We start from the raw sequence: 10,322 nt of genomic DNA, 5'->3' as shown, positions 1-10,322 counted from the left end.
TATTCATTTATTCACATGATTAATATATGAATATAGAATAAGTGTTAGCTTTTGTAAGTGATTTGATTTAGTATAGGATATGTCACATTCTCAATATTATTAGTAAAGGAAACATTGGATCTATATGTGGCATTAACATATATGTCAGTTAATATGGAAAGCGAGTGCATGTTTTTGGCAAATCTAATATTTTTAGTATTTTATTTTAAATGCGTCTGCGTGTAAAACAACATTATTTGCATAAATAAATGATGGGGTTCTTTAAAAAAGTAGTTTCTCCACCCCGTTTAAAACATATGGGCCTTTTACACTATAATGTGGTTCAAGAGATGGGTAAGCGACAGAGAATTTTGGGAAACATTCGTCACTACATAGTTCTTTCCCCAAACAATGCAGTGGTGAGTTGTTTGAGAAACGCAGCCCTGCTGGTGTGTTATGAATTGCATGTTTTAAATGACAGTGAGACATGCTACATTTATTGCCAGTGTAACCGTTAAGCTTAAATAGGCTGAGCATATTTTTATTAATATTAAAACACATTAATAAAAACTAGCCACCCTTTGATTTTTTTTCATTTCTGTATATTTTTATCAAACAAAAAATGCAATGAATTGTTTATTTTGGTTTTCATTTTATTAGAATAAATATAATTAATAGGCGACACAACTTCTCCACTGGCTCTTGCGTTTTAACATATACTACAGAAAGACTTTTTTGGCTCAAAGACATTTATGCCTGTTAATTTCAGCGCTGTATTTTGACAGATTTCACAAAGGCTTCAGCTATTCTACCTGTCAGCTGGTACCGTTTATGGCGTCTGTATCAAGTGTCTGAATGACAGCGAGAGAGAACGAGATGAGATCAGACCCCAGATTCGATGTGTGGCCTCATGTCAAAGTTACTTTACTGCATTTTTTTTAATATTGGCTTATCTAAATTAACTTTTCATTCGATTAAAAGCCGAAATATTGCCAGACAGACAAAGCAACTTTCTGTTCAGTGATAACATACGCACACACACAGAATACACTCTTGTCGGCATATTCATTATTGATTTTTTAACATTAAACGCACACTGTTAACCCTTACTGTAGATTATGCAGTAAATAACTGTAAAATAGCCAGTGTTTTGCTGTAATAAAAGGAAACAGTATTTTACTGTAAAAGGAGCAGGATTTGTATAAAATTTTGTAGTGCAAAGAATAAATTACAGTAATTTACTTTTTGTACCCATTACAGATAGTTACTGTGATAATAAATGGTAAATTACTGCTCAACCATTATTACCCCATGTACTCTGATGCTTTATTTTGCTATACATATATATATATATATATTTATATATATATATATATATATATATATATATATATATATATATATATATATATATATAGTTTTGGTATGTGTATGGTCAGTATTGAGGAGAAAGTGAGACAATGCATTGATGATAAGCTAAATTTCTCTGCAGCCATCTCTGTGTTTTCTTTGGTTCCTTTTATGTTTTTAACATTGAGTATCAGAAGTCAACCAATGTCAATGTCACAGAGCTAATTAAAAGGTAAAGATATCAACGAGTTGCATTTAAAGGCAAAAATATTCACACAGAGCAACCAAATTATCACAATCATTTTTATATCTTTGGTTACTTTTCTATAATTAATCTAATTTGCCTAGTTTAGCCTATAGTTAAGCTTTTAAATTGCACTTTACGCTGAATATTAGTATTTTGCTAAAAAAAAATGTGTTATTTAAAAAATATCGTAAACAGCACATACATAAATTTTTGCAGAGACTCAATGAATTTGTCTGGAAAACTTCAAATGAAGTAGGTAAAAGTGGCATTAACAGTATAGTATAAAGGCTTTCCTAAATAAATGTATTAATCAGGTTATTTTATTTATTTATTTATTCATTTATTTTAATTACTACAGGTTTGGAACAACATAAGGATCAGATTATTTATTATTATTATTAAATTTTTTTTTTGCTTTGGATGAAGTTTTTATGTTTTTATTTTTTTTATTTAATGATATGTGCATGATTGTGATAAATGTAGGCAGTTCCTTTGAAAATATACTATGTACCAGGGATGTCAAACTCCTGGAGAGCCGCAGCCCAGCAGAATTTAGTTCCAGCCCTGCTTCAACACACTTCCTTTAGATTTAGTTTGATCAGGTGTGTTTAATTCAGCCTGATCTCACGAGAAAACATAAGTATTTTACATTTTGGCAGTTTAGTGGCTAATTCGTACGAATTTGTACGAGTTCAGTCGTAAGAACTTGTACGATTTTAAAAAGGAGGCGTGGCACCTAACCCCACCCCTAAACCCAACCGTCATTGGGGGATGAGCAAATCGTACTAAAATGTTCGAATTAGATCGTACGAATTTGTACGAATTAGCCACTAAATGAAAAAGTTACGAATTGCTGTGAGATTGTGTTGGTTTAATTAGTATAACTGCACTGTTACTCTGTAGATTGTGCAGTAAATAACTGTAAAATAGCCAGTGTTTTGCTGTAATAAAAGGAAACAATATTTTACTGTAAAAGGAGTAGGCTTTGTATGAAATTGTGTAGTGCAAAAAATAAATTACAGTAATTTACTTTACGTACTCATTACAGATAGTAACTGACAATAAATAGCATATTACTGTTCAACCATTACTGTCCCATCTACTTTGATGCTTTATGTTGCTATTTATAGAGACGTGCATTTTAAAGACAGAAAACAATGATTTAGGCATCACCACACACTCCCACAGGCTGTCCGTCTTATCCTAAACACAAAGGTGTTAGAAAGAGTTTTCAGAAAATGCTGGCCCTTTAAGGCCCCGTTTACACTAGTGCGTTTTAGTTTGAAAACGCATAAGTTTTGCTACGGTTACGCCATCCGTCCACACTACGCCGGAGTTCTCGAGCGCCGAAAACTGAGCTTTTTGAAAACGCTGGAGAGGCCGTTTTCATTCTAAAACGCTGCTGCTCCGTCTCAGTGTGGATGGGGAAAGACGGAGACATTTTATTGCAGCACTTTTTGTGTGTGTGTGTGTGTGTGTGTGTGTGCGTGCGTGTGTGTGTGTGTGTGTGTGTGTGCATGCGCATGCGCGTGTGTGTGTTTATTGGATATGTGATTGTGATAAATGTTGGCAGTTGCTTTAAAAGTATGCTATATACCAGGGCTGCTCAATCCTGTTCCTGGAGATCTACCTTCCTGCAGATTTTAGTTGCTATCCATATCAAACACACCTAAACCAATTAATTAGGACCTGAACACCACTTGATAATTACGGGCAGGTGTGTTTGATATGGGTAGCAACTGAAATCTGCTGGAAGGTAGATCTCCAGGAACAGGATTGAGCACCCCTGCTATATACCATAGGGTCAAACTCCAAGTTCCTTGAGAACTGCAGCACAGCAGAGTTTAGTACCCACCCTGCTTCAACATTACCTGTAGATTTCTAACAAGCCTTTATTAGTTTCATCAGGTGTGTTTAATTAGAGTTACAGCTTAAAGTCCCGGTCACACTGCACTTTTCTCCCTAAAGACTTCCATTCATACTCACGCATATGAGTACTGCAGACCCGGAATGATAGCTCATGCAACAAATTTCATATTCGCAGCATTGGAAAGTTCAAGCTTGGAGAATGCTGAACGCGAAATCACATCATGTGATTGCTTGAGACCAATCAAAGATCAAAACATGACTTGCTTTTTCAATCTCTTATTATTTTGTTTAATTCCACTACTCGCTTTGTTTAATTCCCCTTCGCAGTGCAGTATGACAGAATTTTGCATGCTCAAACGTTAATGTGACCGCAGCCTTACTGTGACCTGTAATATGTAAGGCAATATTTATATCTGCTGATTTCTTTATTTTGTTATACATTTTCTGTTATTTGTTTGTTTGGTGCCAAAACAATAAAATAAATTTGTCTGAAAAAATGTTATGCCTTCTATTTTTAAATAACAGCTAAGAATACTGATTACTTTTAGTAACACTACAATAACTATATATGACATACTATTATTATGTATATGCAGTATAATGCTGTGATTTGTAACACTACAATACAGCAATTAACTGTACACAGATTTCAGTTAGTTACCACTGCTGCTCTATTACAGTAATTAACTGGCAACACTGTTGCCAGCTACTCACTGTATCGGTTTAGTTACAGTAAATAACTGGCAACACTGTTGCCAGCCACTCACTGTAATGGTTCAGTTACAGTAATTAACTGGCAACACTGTTGCCAGTTACTTACTGTAACCGAACTCTTACAGTGAGTCAACTGTAAAAAAAAAAACCCTGTTTAAATCACTCGTTTTAATAATAAATAAGATTGTTTATTATTTAAAATTGTAAGATCATGGTCGCGTGAGTTTTAAATTGAGAGTATGCATTGAGGATTTATGGCTATTGATCTTATCTACCCGCGACCCACCCAGAGTTAAACATCAAGTAGGTGCGTTAAAGGTGCATGTATAAATTAGTTGTGTTGCCTCCAGATGCTGTAAATAAATCATATGAATAAATAAATACTAGGCAATTTATTATAAAATGAAATTTAATATTTATTATATATTAGGAAATTGATGATAAAGATGATAATAACTATTATTTTTATTTTTGTGTATTAGAAATGAAAAAATCATAATTTAATAATAATATTAATGATGATCATGGAGATTATTCTTGTTATTATTATTATTATTATTATTATTATTATTAAGTAGGGTATTGTTTATTTATTTTTAGAAAAGTCTACTTTTACAATTTGACACTTGTAAACCAGAGCAGAACGTTCTAACCGGCAGGCCCATGTCATACAGTACAGATATTTAATAAATAACCTACTATAAATTAAAATAATTCATGTATGCTTTTTATTTTCACAAGCTTTGGAGATGTAACATAAATTCCGCTTTTAAATAGTAGGTCACCTATATCTTTCACTTGAGGCTGTGTTCAAAATGACATCAGTGTTTTTAAAGCGCACTGCAAAGGGAGCACAACTGTAAATATGAAGATCGCTAAAACTAAACTGTAAAAATAGGTAAAAAGCAAATTACACCTAAGAGAGATGATCTTAATGCTTTTTTTATTTTTAATCATTCGATGTTTAAATGTTATATTGTTCTAAATGATTAGGGCATAGGGGAATAAGTGGCAATAGAACACATCTAGGAACTACGTTTCAACTACAGCTGTAGTTGCGAGCGCTCAAGTTTGCGATGCAGTTTGCTAATGTTTGTTGGAGCGATATATTTGGGAAATGGCAAATCAACAAACTATGCTTGTAACGACGGAACTTGCGACCTTAGTTGATGATTTTGGGAAACGCACCCTAGATCTCTGCACTATAGGCCTAGCTTTAATATCACAATTTTCATAATTTAATTATTTCATATTCTATTTAATTCTATTTCATATTATAAAATATCTAATTGTGTGTTCTGATGGTTGGAATGACTAAAGTGTTAGTAATTAATGATAAAAAGAATTTTCAGTTTTGAGTAAACAATCCTTTGTGGAAACTAGGGGGCGCACAGATTCTTTCTGAGGGGGCAATGCCCCCCTTTGCCCCCCGCTACGGGCCTGATACTCGGCCTATAAGCCTAAATCGAAAAGTGCAAGTGCGCAACTGACAAGCCAACAGCAGAGAAACAAAGCAACCATCGCGGCACCGCAGTGATTACTTTTTCCGAAGTTCAGCTGTTCTTTTTGCACTTAATTATTATGCGTTTAATGTTAAAAAAATCAATAATAAATAGGCCTTCAAGAGTATTTCATGTGCTTGTGAAAACATTAAGTGAACATGCAGTGTTTGTGGAAAACATCTTTGTGAGGGAACTTTGCTGAGGTAACGCAAAAATAATTTTTTTTTTATTTTCCTTCCACCAGTTTTTTTTTTCTCACACCCATTTTTTATGAAGGCAAAATGGCTATTTACATGATTACAACAGGGTTATAATGGCTGATTGACTGTTTACACCAGGTAATAATATGTTTTTATAGATCGGATTGCAGGCCATTTATAGATGTTACCACGACTGGGGTGGAGTGACAGGAGACAACAGGAGGTAAGATCCAATATGCAGTTTATTCAATGTCAGGAAAGCAGTGGTTATCAGGTGCAAATGGGTATATAAAGGCAGTCCAGAATCGTAAACGTTAAACAGTCAAATGGTCAAAAGGCAGGCGGCTAAACAGGATAACAAGGGTACAAGGCTTTGATCGAGACACGGAGAAACAAGACAGGGAACCGCGTAGTAATGTCACTAGGAAGCAAACAAGACTCGGCAAACTGGAAGCGTGAATGAGTGGCTTATGAATGGAATGAAATCAGTCTGTGAACAAGGCTCAGCTGGTGATGCAATCAGGATAGATGCAGGGCTGATAGTGGAAAAAATTCCTGAGCCTGAACTTTTTTTCCTTGCCCCTGAGGTGAGTAGGGGTGGGGGTTCTATGTATGCAACGCACTTTTAACACATAACTTGTGGGCCCCTGGGCCCAAATATATTAACAGCCTTTGTGTAACCGTGATCATCATTATTGTCAAGTGGCTCTTTTTAGACACATGCCAGTAATGTCAGTGACACATGCCAGTGTCAGTGATCTTGTGACATGTGCCGGTAGGTGTCAGTATAAGCACGTTATAAGCACATTAATCTTATAAGTCTCTTTGCTTTAATATTTAAAAATCATTAGGCAAATGACACCTGTTATCTTACATGCATATATGTTATGAGTTTTCAACATGCATTTTATTATAACTTTTTAAAGGATATTATTTAAAATACCTTAAAATGAAAATAAGTTAAATAATAAAATAAATGAATGAATTAAAAATAGAGAAGTCCATATTGTAGGGAACAAAGGAACTGCCAGGATGCAATAATATACAGTACAACAGATAAGTGTAACCCCTCCCATACATAAGCATGCCACAATAAATTTGACTGACATGTACTGTCAAATGACTATATTACGTACGGAAGTATGACTACGAATACATAAAATAAATGCGTTTAAATTAAAACATCGTGGAGTAGCTCAGCAAATAAACTAACTTGCGACGCGATAAATTAGGTTAAAAGTCGCGTAATGATTAAATATGGTTTTGCTCGTGTTAATTAATGTCATAAGCTTCGCCGGGTGTCGATGTCACTGCAGTGACATGCAGCACGACACTCTGAGTGACACAGGTCACTACACATGCCACTAGCGAGTGACACATGACAGTGGAAAACCGGACGTGCCACCGGAAGTGCCACTACACTCAGTGGCATGTGCCAGTGTCATCTGTACGTCAGATGTCGTGTCACTCCATGTTAAAACTGCTACTGTGAATCCGCGTTCAAGCGCACACAATAAGCTAAAACTCGCCCTAAGCACCGGCAAAAACAAATAACAATGAATGTGTCGAGGAAAGAGTAAGGAAATATCTTAACTATTTATTAATAAACTTATTCTGAGTCAGTGTCGCAAAGATCCTGACTGGCAACCTTCTTTTGGACTCGCCTTTAGAAATTCATCTTTACGGATTACATGAAGGAGTTTTTTTGTTTTCGATTTGTTTTATTTCGTTAAGTAATAATTTAAAGCTTTCTATAAATATATTTATTATGTCTGTGAGGCATACATTTTGCTTCATTTTGTTAAGCGCTCCCGTTCAAAAACCATATGACAGAAAGCGCATAATTTTGGTTTTCTTTATTTTATAAAAACGCTGTAACGTTTTTTGATGTATTACTTGTACTTTGTGAGCAAAAATGACGGATAACTTTAAATTGCTCCCACTGAAAAAATGCAAGTGATTGCTCTGGCGCCTCGATGTCCTGCAAGCTTTTTATAAGCAAACTATGCGCCTAACAGCACACATTCTTTAACGTTTAAGCTACCATTGTTTTATACTTGAACTGTTTTATATCTTTTATTTTAGGCAAGTCGTGATGATCTGAGAAGGCAAACTGATCAAACAGACAATGATAGTCTTCCGCTGGGCGCTGTTCGTTAAAAAAACAACTTATTTTTAACGAATAAAAAATGCTCCAAACGTTTTTCTAAATAAGCTGAATAAAAAACGAAACTAAATATAAACACTTTGCCATTAGGCTACATACAAAACTGAACTATTTCATAGCTGAAACACTAAGTTGTTTAAGGAGAAGGGGGAAATATATTTTTGTCCCGTCTATTGCTTCACAGTTATTTCGAGAATAAACCCAGCGTAAATATGCAGATGTCATTCCCAAAACATATCAGCGTATATGTGCCGAAATTGAAAGTTTCATACAAATTCTGAATGGATTATAGCCTGGAAAGTGCAAAGCACGCTCCTCTTATTATCACTAAAAAGCGTCACTAATCTTAGTTCATAGAGATCTCACAAAGATCCGTTATAATTTATAAAGCTCTCTAAATTACACAATTAATCTTTTATTTACATGGCGTCTACACTCAAAAGATGATTCCCGAGCACACAAAATGGCACTTAATAAAAACCAATCCGGCGCTTTCAGCAGTGAGTGAATTCTGCGAATCTAGAGAAATGACAGATCAATATCCGTGAACCTGATTTTTTTTTTCCCCGCAGCTACAGTACGCCGGAAATTCGGCGTGGTGCCGGAACGCTATCAACCCTGTAGATGAATGAACAGACATGCGTGTTTGGGAGCAGTGCATGTATGAATGTGTAGTCCTGGGAAAAGCGGAAATGTAGTTTAGAGAGTTCGTGTGAAAAACAGCGATCTTCTGGGAAGCGATCGCTGGTTGTGTGACAATAGATAAAATTATAATGCATAGATCAGGAAAATACCACGTGAAAAAAAAGGTCATGCAATTTTTTTAAATAGAATAAATGTATACATTTAAACTGTATTGTAATTTACATTTAAAATATACTATAATTTTTAGAGCGTATTAACACGAATGGCAGGTGTTCTTGATCGAAAAGCAGCAAAACTATGTTGAATGCCGAGCTTGTGTCAAGCTGATAGTACGGAGACTTTTTGAGCATGTTGTTGAGTGATGCTTGGCTATCCTGCTGACAATTGGCAACTATGTAACATCAAAATCAGAAATGCATGTTACTTTGTATAAACGTATCCATGTACTGTATGATGTGAGTCTAGTTACCAGCGTGAAAAACAGGTAGTAATAGAAACGTTTTTATTACGTGTTTGAGGCCATACTATTTGACTACAAAAGTGCAGTCAGTAGGCTACTTCAACTTTTACCAGAGTTGTTTTAAGCATCAGTATCACTTCTTCTTAAGTAGGATGTGTGTATTTTTGCCATCTCTGTCCATTTCTTAAAAATAAATAATAATACAGTAAAAAGTATGGTTAAATTAACAGAAATGTGTCCTTATACAAAAACGTGTGTATCATGCAATCAAAATAGCATTTATTATTTGAATATCACATTAATTTTCTTAAAATAACACATAAGGATGTGCATTATATCAACTAAAACAGAGTTTTTCTTTGTTATAGCAGGTGCAGCCAAACTGCGACACAACAACCACAGAATTTACAGGGCCGTGAGAGATCACCTGTACGGTCTGGCGTTGGCAGACGCAGAGCTGAAAACACTAATCTGCTTTTGTTGTTGTTAATGTTAAATTGACCAATACATGTTTTGTCATTACTTTTGTCTGCAAACATTAGGCTAATAAATAATATTTTTTAAACAAAATGTTGAATTTCTGAATTATGTGAATTTTCTAAAACGTTTATAAAGGTATTTCTCACAACCAAATTTCGACTTAAAATTGACGTATTTTCGACGACATGAAAAAGACGTCTTTTTACCTTTCATTTTCCCACCTGTTTTCCATGTTGTTTGGACGTCTTACAATTACGTCTTTTTGACGACATGAAAAAGACGTCTTTTCACCTTTCACTTTCCCACCTGTTTTCCACGTCTGACAATGTCGTCTTTTCAACATCTTTTTGAAGAATTTTTGCTGGGTGGGTACATGGAAGGGCATTTTCAAAAACCCATAATATGGGCTCTTTAACAGAGTGAAGATTTTTAAACATAATAGTTTTAATAACTAATTTATATTGCCTTTGCTATGATGACACTACTTATTTGTCTACTTTTTTTTTTTTGCAATATGTTAGTATAAATTCAGATTTCATTGCAATTTAAAGAGTTATTTGTATAAAAGTGGTTTATTCTTTAAGAGAATGGAACAAAAAATATTATGGGGCTAATAATATTGATCTTATTTTTGAACATTTGAACATTATTTTTAAAATGGCATGAATTCCAAACTAAAAGAAATAAAAATATTTATTATAGGAAAATA

General features: G+C 34.5%; 1 long non-coding RNA gene across 1 annotated transcript; it reads left to right on the top strand.

Annotated features, from left to right (window-relative positions):
• The first annotated feature begins 5,640 nt into the window (after window positions 1-5,640).
• LOC147842331 (uncharacterized) lies at window positions 5,641-9,703 on the top strand. Its single transcript, XR_015499340.1, has 2 exons — window positions 5,641-6,044; window positions 8,791-9,703. It is a non-coding gene; the product is annotated as an uncharacterized LOC147842331 (long non-coding RNA).
• The last annotated feature ends 619 nt before the right edge of the window (window positions 9,704-10,322 follow it).

The sequence above is a fragment of the Danio rerio genome, chromosome 9 (assembly GCF_052040795.2).
Source record: "Danio rerio strain M-AB ecotype USA chromosome 9, GRCz13ab, whole genome shotgun sequence".
Lineage (NCBI taxonomy): Eukaryota > Metazoa > Chordata > Actinopteri > Cypriniformes > Danionidae > Danio > Danio rerio.
This window is presented reverse-complemented; position numbering and strand designations above follow the sequence as displayed.